Source organism: Lipotes vexillifer, unplaced genomic scaffold, assembly GCF_000442215.2.
Source record: "Lipotes vexillifer unplaced genomic scaffold, Lipotes_vexillifer_v1.1 scaffold639, whole genome shotgun sequence".
NCBI classification, from domain to species: Eukaryota; Metazoa; Chordata; class Mammalia; order Artiodactyla; family Lipotidae; genus Lipotes; species Lipotes vexillifer.
In genome coordinates this window covers 1,920,374-1,938,007 of record NW_006786377.1, presented here as the reverse complement: position 1 = coordinate 1,938,007, position 17,634 = coordinate 1,920,374, and the positions used below count along the sequence as shown (strand labels likewise).

At 39.6% G+C, this 17,634-nt stretch overlaps 1 protein-coding gene across 1 annotated transcript in view; it reads left to right on the top strand.

The window, feature by feature from the left end:
• Window positions 1–17,634, top strand: part of ESR1 (estrogen receptor 1) — a 252,905-nt gene that overhangs the window by 48,306 nt on the left and 186,965 nt on the right. The window lies entirely within an intron of this gene.

The following is a 17,634-nucleotide window of genomic DNA, read 5'->3' as shown; positions in this document are numbered from 1 at the left end:
CAAAAAAAAAAAAAAAAAAAAAAAAAAAAAAAAGTCTTTGTATTTCCAAAGGATGTTCCCAGTCAATCAAAGACTTAAAATTTAGCCATTCAAGAGGACTGGTGTTAGTAAGAGTTTCCCCCCTTTGATTTGAATATGGTGGGACAGCCACTGAAATTCACAAAGCTTTGCATTAGAATGAGGCTGTTTTTCCCTTGGTGTCTTAACCTTTTGGCTAAGGTACTGGACTCTGCATTACACCAGCATTTCCCAGACCTTTCAAGAAAAGGGGAGAGGGGATAAAATTTGAGGACTGATTGAGAAAACACATCCTGACAGTAAGCTTTCATGAAAGGAGTGGTGCTTTCAAATGCATTTGCATCTTATGTTTGTCACGAGGGCTCTACACAGTTGAAGAGCATACTGCACATATGGATGACATACATGAGTTGATCACTCTGGAGACAGGGCTTGATCCTCACCTCGACTGTCTGCCCTTTGCCATAACTCCTTGTGCCAGTGGCATCGTGACTGATGACATGTACTTTAGCAGTTCATTCTGCTCCCAATTCTTCATTTAGAAATTTTGTACTTTTCATTCTGAAAGTGGTTGGATAAAGGGTAGGAAAGTCATCTTGAAGCAGCTGGAAAAATTGAAAGCAAAGAGTTATCTTTGGCTGTAATCGACTAATCACTGTAATGAAAGCAGAGAGTTATCTTTGGCTGTAATGGACTAATCACTGTAATGGTTCTATTCTTTTGTTTGTTTATCACAAAAAAGGTAAATTTATACCTTTAAGAAGGCCTTGGGATAGAAAACTAACTACTCAGTGACAAGGAGCAGATGCTCTGGTCTTCTCTAATAGACTGTCTGATGTGCCAGGGGGTTCCGGGCTCTGCGTTGGTGGCTCCCGGCTACCCCAGGTGAGGCTCAGCGGTGGAGGACATCTTCTCTGTGTTAATGTGCCCCTGAGATGAGCTATTTCTTCTTGCCTCGGGGCAAAAACAGAGTATTTTGTTGCATTAACTCTTAGAAATGTGAAAAGCATGTCTTAGTGATTTTCTTTTTAGAGATGTGAAATTTTCTCACTTGACCATCATAATGCTGGAGCTCCTTTATCCAAATTAATTTTAGTTTTTAAGGCCATTCAGTTGTTTTAAAATACCTTCATTTTTACCTCTTCAAGAAGGTAGCTCTTAGTTCTTTTGCCCTTGAGTAGTTTGCTTGCATGTGGTGAAACATGTTGGAGTCAAGAAACCATTGGAATAGGCAAGGTGAGAGGTAAATTCGGATAGAACTGGGGACAAATAGAGGAACACAGGACGTGCAGTCTGGCAGCTGATGGGGGCCCTGCCTCACCACGTGGAAAGGCTGCTTTGCCGAAGGAGAGGCAGCAGCTGATTTGGAAGTAGAACCGGCAACGATTCATAGCAGATTGGATTTTGAGGGAGAGAAAGGGGATGACTCTGGCATGTTGTCAGGATGATTGGAAGAACACTGAGGCTAATGCTTGCACTTTTTTTTAATGATGCCTTTGGACCACCGAGCAACTGGGAATTGAATGTGAGGTGAGTTCTGGCCTGCCATCCCACCTCTTGATCCATTCCTCTCTGTTTTTAGTATTGTATCTGTGAATTAGTATCTTACTTTCAATTGCTTCATTTTATTCCTAAGGAGTTTAGCTTTGTATTTTCAGTAGAAACGAGACCACAATCATACCTCGTATGGTGCCATCCTGTTTTGGACTCCCCTTTTGCTTAAAGCCATAACTGGATTAGGGATTGCTGTGATTTATCATTCATGGTATGAAATCATTTAACTACTTAATAGTGTATTTGAAATGAAGGGACTAGAAATTAAAGAATGAATCATTTATCAAGAAATAACAGGTCACACTGATTTATTTCTGCACGACTTTAGTAGAAACTTTTTCCTTCAAAATCGGCTTTGTTTCAGTTACCAATTAAGTGGGGTGAACTGTTATTAAAAAGGCCTATGTGTCAGTACAGTAGCATTCTTCAAAGAAAATCTTTATAGGAGCAGTTATCATGGGGCTATCTGCTTGGTACCTGCCAATATGGCAGTAGATCAAGAAGGGTCAGAAAAACAAGGCTTTGAGTATGGAATTAGAGGCAAACGGTTTTAAAATTAAACTTGTTGGATATGTAAATTATTGGAATAGACTTTGTTTTATGGTTGGTTGAGTCTAAATAGTCCATTTTAAATCTTGCTATGTCCTGATAGCGACACCAAAGGATATAATCTCTGTGAGAGCAGTCCCAAACTGTGGGCTGTGCTTCCAAACTGAACAAGCATCTTGCAGTAAATTAGAAAAAAAAATTCACAATAACCTTTATGATTGTTGCTTCAAGATGAGAATTTGGAATGGCACCAAATTATTAATCAGTAGAAAGAATGGATTTCAAAAAGGTAATTATACCAAATGTAGCACTTCTTGAAATATTATATATTCTGTTAAATAAAGTGTAGTCCTTCCTCCCTGTTCTCAGTGAAGATAATTCAGGTATAGCTTGAATCAGGAATCGGAGTACAGATTGGCTCAATAGTTTGGGGCTTACTGACTATAGCTGACTTTCGTCCTTTATCTTCTTGGGCAGGAGAGGCAGCCACGTTCACTTTAAGGCCCAGAAGTGAATTATTAGTTGAGTTTAGCCCTTTTCAGAGGCATGTTATGACTTTCCTACGTTCTTGGACAGTTAGACTGCAATTCTCTGTTGTTTAAAAAGGTGTCTGAATGTATTTTATTAAGAGGTTCGAATAAATAGCTATTTTTCTTACATTTTTGCTTTCTTTTTCAAGCCTAAGAATAGTTTCCAGCTCTGACAGTTAGTCTTATGCCGACTGAAGTGAATTTTTGGATAGGATGAAGTGTTTCGGATGATTTACACTTGATTGCATAGATGTAGCCTAGCGAGTTATATAATGTGAAGAGAATTACTTAAGGGTAAAAAAGGATTGTTTAACTATTAAGAAATGATAGGTTATTACAGATTGGTTTGAAGGTCTTGTCATTTAGGTGCTGTCCCTTAAAAGCTGAGCTCTTCTGGTCTGGAGACTGAGTTTCTAATAGTAATGATGGTTAAGACTTCCCTGGTGGCACAGTGGTTAAGAATCCGCCTGCCATTGCAGGGGACATGGGTTTGATTTCTGGTCTGGGAAGATCCCACATGCCGTGGAGCACCTAAACCCGTGCACCACAACTACTGAGGCCTGCGTGCTCTAGGGCCCAGGTGCCGCAACTACTGAAGCCTGCGTGCCTAGAGCCTGTGCTCCGCAGCAAGAGAAGCCACTGCAATGAGAAGCCTGTGCACCACAATGAAGAAATAAACCTTTAAAAAATAATAATAATGATGGTTAATGTTTAATAAGTACCTGCCCTGCGCCAGGCTTTACGTTAGGGTTTCATATGCATCATCTCATTTAATCCTCCACAAAATTCTAGGAAGTCAGCACTAAAATTACTCTTATTTACAGATGAGGAAACTGAGGTGTATAAGAAACAAAACCGGTATTGAACCCAGCTAGTTGGACTGCAGAACCCATTGTGTTGTATTAACCACTGTGTTCTTTGGCATCCCCCAAGGGAAGGAATGCTTCTAAAAGGGACACTGGAAGTGAGGTCTGCCACCTGACCATAGTTGGCTCCTTGTCCCACTAAGATGACAGGCAAGAAACGGTGGGTACAGAGTTGGCGGGGGTTAGTCCTGTTTGCCAGGGGAAAATGGGGCTGTTACTATCCACTGAGCAGAATCCGGGCCACCCCCTGTGCCTACTTATACCCTATTGGCATAGGATAAAAGTGAATGATGACTCAACCCTCTATATGGGGAGGGGACCAAGACTCTTCACGGATAAAGGTGAAATCAAGGGATGCCAGGCCCAGCTGGGGCAGGAGAGTCACATATTCAACTTGGCTGCAAGGCAGGAGCATCTGCCTGTGTTCTGGGCATCTGCTACTCATTCTCTGCTGGGCTATCTGAGGACCGAAAAATGCAGCTCACGCTTAACCTTTTCCCCATTCTTTATGAAAGAAGTGTGGTGTTTTCTTTTGCTTAGTGAAGTTCTGGTGGTTAAGTTTATTGCTCGGCCCATGGGTTGCTGAGCAGAGAGAAGTAACCACTAGATGGGAAAGAAATGAAAGAAATTTCCAGAATTTCCAGAAAAGAAAAATGAAGGTTGTTAACGCTGTGCTAGTGTTGGTTTGAAATTTTTAAAATATTTTTTTCTTTTTTGATTATTAAAGAACAATGAATTCACAAATACACATGGTTAAATGTTAAACAGTACAAAATAGCGTATGATGAAAAGTTAAGGTCTTCCTCTGCTCCCATTCAAAAGTCCATACTTGGGCTTCCCGGGTGGCGGGGTGTTTGAGAGTCCCCCTGCCGATGCGGGGGACGCGGGTTCGTGCCCCGGTCTGGGAAGATCCCACATGTCGCGGAGCGGCTGGGCCCGTGAGCCATGGCCGCTGAGCCTGCGCGTCCAGAGCCTGTGCTCCGCAAAAAAAAAAAAAAAAAAAAAAAAATAAAGTCCATACTTCCTTTCTTGATAGGTAAGCACTATATTAACAGTTTCTTCCAAAAATTATGTAAATATACATATACATACTTATACACACATAAGCATATTTTGGTAACATAAGTGGTATCATACTCTACACATTATTTTGTGCCTAGTTTTTTTTCACTGAATAATGTATAGTGGAGATTTTTCCATACTAGTACATACAAGTCTCATTTTATTTTGATGGCTGTATATTAGTCCATATTGTTGGCACAGAGTTTTATGGTTGACCGAGTGTTTGCATATGTTATCTTTCTGGGCCTCATGGTAGCCACTAGGGAAGGTATCAAAAGGCCCAGAGGGGTTGCCTTGTTCATCCAGGGTGGCATGGGACTCAAATAGAAATTCAATGCTCCTGGCACTGTGGCATTCCCTAAATATGCCTGTATTCCTTCCACTCAGTGCCACGACCACCAGTGGAGGTCAACTCTTGGCAGTAGCAAAAAAAAAAATCATCAATCTGGAACCCCAAGAAGCCAGGTGAAAAGGAAATGTGTACTTCAGGAAAGTGAGAAAAGAGAAGAATCATACTTTAGAACTAGAGTGGGCGCTAGTGATCAACAGATTCATCCCTTTCCCTATACAGATGAGGATCTGGGTCCAAGACATCAAAAGGCTTGTTCAGACCATACAGCTATGCCATTTTATTTCCTGAGGCTAGTTCTGGAGAGGGGAGGGAAAGGAGACTCTAGATTTTCCCAGGCTCTCTGGTTCTCATCAACTACAATGGGGTGTAGACCTTTGAGAAATGAGAAAACTTTCCAAGCATGGTGAAGAGGCTTGTCTGAGAGAATGCTCCCTCCGGGGCAGTGTGACCACGTAGACTTGAGCTGTCTGGATGCCCAGACAGTGTGGATTTTAATACCACTTCTGCTTCCCACTCATTCGCTTACTGAGCGTCTGATATTCGCACAGCTCTTTGCTAGGCTGCAGGGCTCCTGCAGCTTATGGTGAAGTAACATCTCCCACCATGAGGACCATAAAATGCAAGAGGTTATCTGTGCTATTTTGGATTTAAATTTACCATGCAAATAGGTACAATTAAGTACAAAACAATTCTCCTTATGCGTAGGTTTTGTTTCGTTTTATCCAACAGCCATCCTGTAAAGGTTCACTGGCAGCACAGTGAATGAAAACCAGTATCCATTTATTTCTACTTGTTAGGAGAAATTGTTATTCAACCTGAGAAAGAAGACTAGTAGTTCTTTCTAAGTTTGACAGATTGTCTTTTGGTTTATTTCCACATATTTGAAGTTTAAGAAAATGTCTGAACTCATCTGTTAAAACATGCTAGAAGAGACCTCTGACCATGGAATCAGAAGCTCCTGCCTCTTCTTTTATCTTTACCAGGATGTTTGAGAGGAGCTTCACCTGGGGCGTTAATTTTGGAGGCCTCTTGAAGGTGGATGAAACCCCTTATTTAGCAGTTTTGATATTCAAACGCCTACAAGGGAACGTTCAGGTGTGGCAGCTTGAAGGACATTCATATTCCACACCCCGTCGGATCTTAGTAAATAGTCTTCCCATTTTCTCTTTAAAGCACCACAATGACCCAGAGGTGGCAGGGTGGGGCGACGCACTTATCGGTGGTTCTAGGCATCCAGGACTTGAAGCGCAGCTCTGCTCAGGCTCTCAGTTTTACCCTTTTGCTCTGATCGCTTGTCCATTTTCCTCTTATTTGCTCTTCAGCTTGGGACAAGAACAGTTTGAAATTGTTTCTACTGTTTTTGGCCACCACTGTTTGCACTTTAAATGAACACAGGAAGGAAGAAAACTTGAAGAAAAGCTCTGGAAACAATTGAACAAAGGAGAGGGGTCTTGAGGTGAGCAGAACACGGACTGGCATGGAACTCATTGCTCCGATTGTCACGCTGGTCCCCTCTTTGTCTGATACTTATCAGTTGTTCCGGGGGAGCAATTTCAGAAAGTCCTTTTCTGGGCTGTGGAACAGCCCTTGCTTATGTGTTGAGCCCTAAGAAGCGTTATGGGAAGCGGTTCATGGTCTCTGGGGTTTGACAATGAGCTGGTGGTTACTGATTTCATTATGTTTTCCTTTATTGCAGCTGTTGGTTTGATCCTGTGCCATGGCCTTAAAACAATTGGGGTTTTGCACATGGTAAGCGAGGCCAGACAAGGAGAGGGATCATGTTGTTGCCCTGGCCAAAATTTTTAGCAGACGGGGGTCTGACGAGGGCAAGTAGTTAGAAGATTTCCCTTTTACTTTGTTTAGAAAAATAAACTTTCCAGGACAAGTATCTTTCCTAGAATTCCTTTAAAGTTTTCTTTTCCTTTAAAAATAGACTGAGGTATAAATAATACTTTTATTAAAAAATAAAAGTAAAATGTCATTTGTAGGTGGTTGTTGTCACTGATAAGATATACTAGAATTGATTAGCTGTAAAAATATAATTTGGGGATGCATTATGAAGGTATACTGTTTTTATTTGCACGCCACTAACGTACAGATATGGTTGTGAAATCGTTCAGATCATGGCACACTGAATGTCCTCACTGGATTTTTAGGAATGTGTTCACTGAGACAGCCAAATTCTGTTTCATTTTGTTTGGCTTGTTGCATTGGCTCTAAATCAGAGAATATTCACTTTAATATCTGAGTCAAACTTCAGTTCTAAACGTAATACTGCAGTTGTTCTTCCACAGAATGTAAATTTTTTATTTACTTCCTCAATACCTTATTTCTACTTTCTCTTTTTTCTTTATTTTACGCTGGAGCGTGCTGAAAGGTTTTCCAGAAAGATTTTTGTATAATATGTGTTGTAACCTATGGATGAATGTATTTCATGTGATTAAGCTCTCGTAACTTTAACTGTGGAAGTATTAGAAATCACAGGTTTTATTTAATTTCCTTGCTGCTTCTGAAATGCCCTCCCAAAGATATAATACAGTGATTACATTAGGGAATTCTATTTTTATTACAGTGTCAGTTGTAACATATTTAGGCATTCTGGTTCAATAGTTCTCGAGTTCTTTCCATTTCACCAACCCTATTGTGTTGTTACTGGGGGAACCAGGACTTGTGAATGACACAGACCTGGATTTCAGTCGTGGCTCCTCCAGCTACCAGCCAAGTGGCCTTCAGTAAGTTACTCAGACTTCTGAAGTCTCAGCTTCTGCTTCTATAACATGGGAATTGCAGTACCCTACCTCCTCAGTTATGATGTTAAGATGAGATAAAGGGCTGAAGTCACTTAGCACAGTGCCTGGTCCATGGGGAGAACATTCTAACACCATACACAAAAATAAGCTCAAAATGGATTAAAGACCTAAATATAAGACTGGATACTATAAAACTCTTAGAGGAAAATATAGACAGAACACTCTTTGACATAAAACACAGCAATATCTTTTTTTCTTTTGTTTTAGCAATATCTTTTTGGATCTACCTCCTAGAGTAATGAAAGTAAAAACAAAAATAAACAAATGGGACCTAATGAAACTTAAAAGCTTTGTACAGCAAAGGAAACCATAAACAAAATGAAAAGACAGCCCACGGAATGGGAGAAAATATTTGCAAATGATGCGACTGACAAGGGATTAATCTCCAAAATATGCAAACAGCTCATGCAGCTCAATATCAAAAAAAGAAACAACCAAATCAAAAAATGGGCAGAAGGTCTAAATAGACATTTCTCCAAAGAAGGCATACAGGTGGCCAAAAAATACATGAAAGGATGCTTAAGATTGCTAATTATTAGAGAAATGCAATTCAGAACTACAGTGAGGTATGACCTCACACCTGTCAAAATGGCCATCACCAAAATGTCTACAAACAATAAACACTGGAGAGTGTATGGAGAAAAGGGAACCCTCCTACACTGTTGGTGGGAATATAAATAAGTTGGTAGAGCCACTATGGAGAATAGTATGGAGGTTCCTTAAAAGACTAAAATTAGAGCTACCATATGATCCTGCAATACCACTCCTGGGTATATATCTGGAGAAAACGATAATTCAAAAAGATGCATGCCCTCCAATGTTAGTTGCAGCACTATTTTTAATAGCCAAGACATGGAAACAACCTAAATGTCCATCCACAGATGAATGGATAAAGAATGTGTGGTGCATATATATAATGGAATATTACTCGGCCATAAAAAATGAAATAATGCCATTTGCAGCGACATGGATGGCCCTAGAGATTATCATACTAAGTGAAGTAAGTCAGACAGAGAAAGACAAATATCATACGATATCACTTATATGTGGAATTTTTAAAAAATAGTACAAATGAACTTATTTACAAAAGAGAAACAGACTCACAGACTTAGAAAACAAACTTATGGTTACCAAAGGGGAAAGAAGAGGGTGGAGAGATAAATTAGGAGGTTGGGATTAACATATACTCACTACTATATATAAAACGGATAATCAACAAGGAACTACTGTATAGCACAGGGAACTCTACTTAGTATTCTGTAATAAACTATATGGGAAAAGAATCTGAAAAAGAATAGATATTTGTATATGTATAACTGAATCGCTTTGCTGTACACCAGAAACTAACACAATATTGTTAATCAACTATACTCCAATATAAAATAAAAGTTAAAAAAAAAGAATTTCATTCCTTTTTAAGGTTGAATAAAATTCCATTTTATGTATAGTAATCCCCCCTTACCTGCAGTTTTGCTTTCCTTGGTTTCAGTTACTTGTGGTCAACTGTGGTCTGAAAATATTAAATGGAAGTTTCCAGAAATAAACAATTCCTAAGTTTTAAATTGTATACAATTCTGAGTAACGAGATGAAATCTTTTGTCATCCAGCTTTGTCCTGCTCGGTGATGTGAATCATCCCTTTATCCACTGTATCCCGCTGTTAGTCACTTAGTAGTCATCTGGTGTATCAGATCGACTGTCGAGGTATCGTGGTGCTTGTGTTCAAGTAACTCTTATTGTACCTAATAATGGCACCAAAGTGCGAGAGTAGAGATGCTAGCAATTCAGATATTCTCTTACTGTGCCTAATTTATAAATTAAACTTTATCACAGGTATGCATGTGTAGGAAAAGACATGGTACATATATATCTGTACTGTCTGTGGTTCAGGCATCCACTGGGGTTCTTGGAACAAATCCCCTGCAGATGGCGGAGGGACTACTGTATATACCACATTTTGTTTATCCATTTATCTATCAATGGACATTTGGGTTGTTTCCACCTGTCAGCTGTAGTGAAGAATGCTGCTGTGAACATGGGTGTACAAATAGCTGTTTGAGTCTGCTTTCAGTTCTTTGGGGCATATACCCAGAAGTAGAATTTCTGAATCATCTGATCTCCACCTTCATTTTGACTTGCCTCCCAAGCTTCAGTATTGCACCTACAATAACTTGCTTGGTAGTTGGTTCTTGGTGTGCTCCTGAAATCTCAAAGGCAACATGTTTAAAATTGTTCTGTACCTCTTTTGCCCACTGCCTCCCGAATCAGATCCTCCTTGTGGTTAATGATTAGAACAGTCTTCAAGACACCCTGGCACAAAGCACCAGAATCTTTGACTTCTTCCTCCACTTCTGTAGCCCTAAGAACTTGGCAAAGCTATTTCAAATTTCTTCACATGTTCTCTCTGCCTCATCTGCTTTACTACTCAGAGATGATTAGTGCATATTTTGGTATGAGTTTTTCCTTGACATAACTTTGAATACTTTAGGATTCTTCATTTTTTTAATGAAAATTATACACTCCCATTTTCATTAAAAAACCCTTTTGAACTCTCATTTCTACAACAGATTCCCTGCCAGTCTTCTTTTTCCTTTTGCCAGCGGGGCCCCACGGCATCACCGTTTGGACTGGTTCCTCAGTGCTAACCAGCAACTCCCATAACACTTCTTTCCTTCGGTCACAGTCAATGAATGTATGGGCACTGCTAAGATCAAGCAGCCCTCATGAGTCAGGGTTGGAGTAGCTGGAGATAATGCAGGAAGTCAATATTTTCCTGGGAGTGTAAGGGAGGACTAGACTTCTGTTCCTTTGTACAATCATGTCCAGGAGAGTTGGACCATTTATTTCATCCCTGTCATGTAAGTCAAATGTTATTGGCGAAAGAATTCAATATTAGTTTGGCCTTGCACAGTACTTTTCTTTCAGATAGTTAAATAGAAGACAGTAAATTGGTCTTATTAATTCCTCACTTTTTACTTTCTCATGCATGAGCTTTCTAAGAAGCAGAACGCTCAGTGGTCAACCAGTTGCAGAGAATCTTACCATTGTTGCCTCTGGAAAGTAGATACAGTTCCTGAGTGAAGGTCTTGTCCTTTGGGGAAGTTGAGCCTTCCATATATGAATAAGAGTTCAATCTCTGGAGCAAGGGAGCCCTTGCTTCAAAACCCGTCTCTACCACTTGCTTGCTGTGTGGTTTTGAGCAGGCTTTATAACTTTTATCATAGGTTTACATCTGTAAAATGGAGATAAATATAATCCCTGCCTCATAGAGTTGCTGGGGAATTAAATGAAATAATCCGTGTATAACGCAGTGCCTGGCACATCAAATGAGTCAGTTTTCTTAGAAGCAAGAATGTTTGGTCATACGATCTCATGCACAAGTGTGAAATGAACACGCTGAGGAGGGGCTGTAGCTGGAAGCCCCCACTCAGGTTGGGATGGTTGCTTGTTTATATTGCAGTGCTTTGAAAATCCATGAGCAAACCCTTCTTTTCCCAATGCTAAGGCTCAAAACTATGTTTTGACATGTTTTCTGTACCTTAACACCTCAAGAAAAGTATAATTTTTCACTGATAAAACAAAAAGTTAGAGGTTTCCTCTTGGCCAAATAGGTATACGATCCTGTGATTCCATATCAAATTTGAAACTGTACTTAACACTCTATAAATGCATATTGATTCTTAGAAGGAGAAAGAAATACTGATTTTGACATCTTATCTGGCACCTTAAACAATTTGTGTACGGCTCTTGGATACTTCAAATTCTAATTTCAATGAGCCTTTAATGGAAAGGTAACCAAGCTTTGTAGATGCTAGCTAAATTTATGGATTAATCAGGTATAAAGTAATGGGACTTTGAAAATGAAATACTATTTTGTTGAAACCATACAATGAGACTTTCAGATAAGATTAGCTAAAGTTGACCCTCTTTTTTTTTTTTTTTGGATTTGTGGTTGCTTAAACACTGAAGAGTTAATTTATCTTTAATTTGAGAATTCATTTTCATTTCCATGCCTTAAAAATATGAACAGTTAGCTAACTATTCATATTTTGATAAAAAATGCTAAGTGCTTGTTCCTTACCATGCTTGGCTTTTTGCCTGACCTCATCAGTCTTCTTGATTTTAATTCATTTTTCCCCCAGAGAACTGTGTATATTTTTACTGAGCTCATTCAAAAAAAATCATAAGTAAGAGTTGACGTCATATAATTTGAAGTTTTTCTGGTTATGACTTAAATCTGTGTGTGTGCTTCCTTCAAACTTTGAAATGTGTCGGTGATAGAAATAGTTGGAAAGCACAGTTCAAGTACAACTTCTGAATCCACAAGTTAGAAAGTAGTAAAAAAGGAAGAAAAAAAAAACTACACTACATACCTATCACAGAACTGTTATTGAGGCAAGCTGATGTTCAGATTTATGTAATATTGTTGAAGCAAATATTTTAAATATCTTTAACTATTAAGACGAGCAGTACACATTGTATTTTAGCTTCAGTTACTGAAGGGTCCATGTAGTTTATATGTAGGAAACCCTTCAATTAAGATGTGCCTCCTTCCCTACTAATACTTTGATGCTGTTAATAATTCATTTATAAGAATTTAAATTTTTTATGGGAAGTAATAAAAGGGACCCATTATTTTCACAGCTAAATCTGTTTCTTGGTGATGGCAGTGAGAGGGGGGAGATGAGAGGAAGAAATTGTTAATCGCCTTGTAGAACTGAACTTCAGAAAAGTAGCAGTTCCAAAAAAGTTAAAACACTCCTGAAAGAAATCACTGTTAGTAAAAGGAACCATATTATCATGCATACATAACCAAAATGTTAGAGGGAAAAAAAATACAATTCACAAAAACATTTCTATAAAGAACAAGCTTTGAAATAATTAGAACGTGTTGATTTTTATTTGGGGGCAGTCATAAAATACTCTCATCTTAGAAAACCAGCAAGGCATCAGAATAGAAATGGTGGTGGAGATAATTCATGGGTAATCCAAGCTCTTACTTCTGACCTGTCACATCTGTGAAGACCTGCTCCTTTATGCTAATGTCTGGCCCCATCCAGTGTTGAAGAGCAGACTTGCCTCTCCCTCTGCTGGTTTTGTCCCGTAGGACCAAGTCTTGATTTTGTGGACCTGAGTTTTGGGGTCCTGGGATGTAGTGACCATTGCTTTGTTGGGGGTCACCGTCTTCCTCTTTACAGCTCCAGTCTGCCCCCTCAGGAGGCCTGTGCTCCACAGAGGGGGTTCGGGGGGTGAGGGAGGGGCAACACAGAGCTTAGGGATTCCATTTTGTTCCGATAACAAATATTTGTTGAGCTCCACTCTGTGCCTTGATACTGTGCTGGGCACAGGATACCTGGTGACAAATGAGACAGAGATAGTCCATTCCTTGTCAAACCCAAAGTGACCTGGGGGTTGAAACAGCGATTAAAGGGCAATGTAGTAGGTGTTATGACAGGACAAAAGACAGGCATCACTGGAGGGGCAGAAAGGATTTCCCAGAGGAATTGCTGTCTCAACTGATAACACCTGAAATATGAGTAGGAGTCAATTGGTCCGAGAGTAGGAGAAGTGTGTTCCCACAAGAAAGAAGGGCCTGTGCAAAGCCCCTGGAGTGATAAGGAGCACAGAGTGAACAGAAAGACACAGCTAGAGCTTGGATGTGACTTAGAGGGTGGTGAGAGAAGGCTAGGAGAGGAGGTAAGGGCTGATCAGGAACAGCTTGGTGAGCTGTCTTGAGGTATTTAGATTTTATCCTGAGAGCTTTGAGGAACATCAGACTATTAAAGTGGGTTAGTGACATGATGGTGTGTGATTTTACAAAAATCCCTCTGGCAGGGGTGGGATAGGGTGGGAGGGAGGGAGACACAAGGGGGAAGAGATATAAGGACATATATATATTTATAACTGATTCACTTTGTTATAAAGCAGAAACTAACACACCATTGTAAAGCAATTATACTCCAATAAAGATGAAAAAAAAAAGCCAAAACATTTTACAGAAGAGATATAAAAAAAAAATCCCTCTGGCAACATGGTGGGGCACGATTGGCAGCGGAAGGCTGCAGGCCGTGGCTGTCGTGATAACCTGGGTGGGAAATTCTTGGGACTATGGTAGTGACGGCGGGCCCAGGACAAAGCTGATGTGGCTTTGAAAAAGAACTTTAAAATTATTGATTTGGGAGGTGTTTTTACTATGTGTGTGGGGGGTTTGAGTGAGGGAGAGGATAGAGTCTAGAACAACACGCATGTTTCAGGCGTCATGGTGTGTTGGTGAATAGGAACAGGTAGGTGAGGAGAGAAGACGGTCAGTTATGTTTGGGACACATACGTCTCAAAGAGTCTGTGAGATAGTCGAGTCTAAATGAACTGGGGGCAGGTGTGGGAAGCTTGGTAAAGAGATTTGGTCTGAGGTGACTGCCAGAAAGCACTGAGGGAAAAGGGTGACAAAAGTAAAGATACAACTATTAAATTCCTCTCAGGTTACTGCTTGTTTTATGTTATTGTTTTCAGCTTTACTGAGGTATAAGTGACAAATAAAATTGTAAGATATTTAAAGTGTACATTGTGATGATATGATATATGTATACATTGTGACAGGATTTCTCCCCTTTGAATTAGTTAACACATCCATCACCTCATATATTTACTTTTTTCTTTCTCTTTTTTTTTTCCTTAGGGTGAGAACATTTAAGTTTTACTCTCTGAGCAAATTTAAATTAAACAATACAGCACTACCAACTATTGTCACCATGTTATACGTTAGCTCCTCAGACCTTATTCATCTTACAGCTAAGAGTTTGTTCCCTTTTACCAGCTTCTCCCCATTTCCCTCACCCCAGCCTCTGGCAATCACTTTTCTATTCTGTTTCTATGAGTTTGACTTTTTTTTTTTTTTCAGATTCCACATATAAGTGATACCATGCAGTATTTATCTTTCTCTGTCTGGCTTATTTCATTTAACTGATGCCCTCCAGGCTCATCCACCTTGTTGAAAATGACAGGATTTCTTATTTTTTTATTTTTATTTTTTGCGTTATGCGGGCCTCTCACTGTTGTGGCCTCTCCCGTTTGCGGAGCACAGGCTCCGGACGCGCAGGCTCAGCAGCCATGGCTCACGGGCCCAGCCGCTCCACGGCACGTGGGATCTTCCCGGACCGGGGCACGAACCCGTGTCCCCTGCATCGGCAGGCGGACTCCCAACCACTGCGCCACCAGGAAAGCCCTTATTATTATTATTATTATTAATTTTTTTTTTTGTAACTAACAAATATAGACTTTCTGTGTGATGATAATAATGCAAAAATAGCTGAAAGAGGGAAAATAAGAAGAAAGGGGGAAATGAAAAGTCAAGGAAAAGAATCCCAGAGAGGCCTGGGGAAAAGCTCTGTGTGAGGCCCCTGGAGCCGTGGGTGAGTCTGGTAATTCCTGCTTACAGGCAATTCCTAGTAATTCCTCTCCCCACTCCACGTTTCCTACTTACGGTTTGCTTGCCTCATCCCTTCTCCCACCCCCGCTTCCTATTATTCAGACCCTACATTAGCTCAAAGGCTTTAATTTTTGGTGGGCAAAAAAAAAACAAATAGTGATTATTTCTCCAAACCTTCACTTGCAGCTCACATCTTGGATTTGGCCTCTTGCACTTCATTCTGTGCAAGAGGAACTTTGGGGCTGATCTGGTCACAGGTACACAGAGTTCCTCAGTCTCTTCAGTAAAGACATTGTTTGTTTCATTAAGATAGTTGGTGCGAGTTTTTTTTTTTAATGAACTCTAATTCGATAAGATTTTCTCTTCCATTATTTTTACAAGACCAAATAATAACATTTAAAAAGAAATTTCTTCTTAAAGAAACTTAAATCAGTTGCTTTAAGAACACATCTTTACAAAATTATACTCATTAGGCAACAAAAAACTTTCGTGTTTTCCTTTCTTCTGATGCAAGTTGAAGACTTACAAATAAATAGTTGTTAATGGTGTTTGGTTAAGAAGAATTTGTTTTAATTGTTTATATGAAACAAGTACTTGTTAACTTTTTCTTGTTGCCAATCTGTCAATTCTAAATGTTCACGTAGGTTAGGCAGGAGAAAGCCCAGCTTTGTCACAAAAGGTTTGCATTATGAACTTGGTTCTCTTGTGCGTCTATTTTCATTCTTGTTAAGGGATGAATTCGATTGTACAAATCCCTCATATTTTATGTGTTAAACATGTTAGTTCAGGAATTTCACTTGGTTTTATAAAGATACATATCTACGATGGCTGACCAATCCAAACATAAGATTTAACCATTGACTTCGGACCCAATTCAGTTCTCCCATCTTCTGGCTTGCAGAACTTCTGGCTTTTGGGAAAGAAAGTGAATCAAAGTAATTTTTGGTTCAAATTATTATTAACTGTTTTCTTCTGATATAAACTTATATTTTAAGAGTTAAAATAAGTCAACATGTACTACATAAACATCGTAGAAGACCAAACACTAAGAGTTTCTTTGAGGTGTCAGAAGAATATACCTTTTGCCTAGAGTCTATATCTGCCCAGGTAAATTTTATTTCTGATTCTATTATTTCCTCAATTTGCCCCTGTTAATAGGGAAGATTCTAAAGTAATAACTATGCCTGGGTACTCGAGGCAGTGTGTGGTCTCTTACTGAAGTTACAAGGTTTTAACTCTGTTTGTTGATTCCTCTTATGCAATAGAAGAATGCAGATGTTAATTTAATCTGAAGCCTGTTTATACAGTGACTTTTATAATGTATATCTAAAGATAGAGAATCAAGTTTTATGAGACCAACATTTCTTATCAAGTCCCCACTCCACCCTATTCTAATTGGGCTGACCCTTAAGTTGAATAAAGAACAAAGAGGTCTGTAGTTAAAACATTTCACTACATGTTGAGTCTTGCCCTTAGTAAATGAGAAAATGGAGACTTAAACAGAGAATCTGAATTAGAAGGTCGCATATACACTCACTGTTTTTTGTGAATGGAAAGCATATTTTAAAATAGTACGTATCATCTTTTTAGCCTAAATTCAGGATGTTTTCCCAAGAGGTGGAAGTATTTAGACTCATATAAACGGGCTGCTTTATAAAAACATGCCAATAATACTTTTTAATTTGTGAAGTTTAATATTCTGTACATTATCAACCAGACTTCTTTTGAGGGATAAAGAAATGGAGGTGACTTCTAAATCTTAGAGCAGAAACTTCATGTGGGCAATTGGATACCTGTCCCCAGAGCTCAGAGAAGAGGGTTGGGCTGGGAGTTTAAGTCTGTGCATCATCTGTATTTAGTGGTGATGAAAGCCGTAGGCATGAGATAGATTTTCTGGTGGGAGAATTCAGAGTCACAGAAGAGGAAAGGGCCTGGCATTGAGCCCTGTGCAGTGCTGGATTATTATGGCATGGAGGGAGGCAAATCTGCAAACTCTGGGAAGCTCCAGCTTGAGAGGTAGAAGGAACGCTGGGAGCATTTTGTGTTACAGAAGCCGAGGGAAAAGCATGTTTCAAGAGGAAGGAAGGAACTGTCAGATGCTTCTGATGGGTCAAGTGTGATGCGGGCTGAAAGTGTCTATTGAATTCAGCAACAGAAGTCATTGGCGGTTTCCGGGAAGCTGTTTTTGTGGAGCAACAAAGGTGGAAAGCAGATTGACGTGGGTTGAGCCAGGCAGGAGAAAAGGAGGAAAAAGACCTCCAGTGCAGACATCTGTTAGGTGTTGCGCTGAGAAGGAGGGACAGGATATAAGATAGAAGTTCGAGAGTGCTGTGGATCAAGGGAGACCTTTTTTGTGGGTCAGACTTGCATGACATGATAAAAGCCAATAAGGTAAAGTAAACCTGTATGAATTACAGGACATCATTAGAGAAACAATCTTCGGAATTATTGGAGAACCAGAAGGGAAA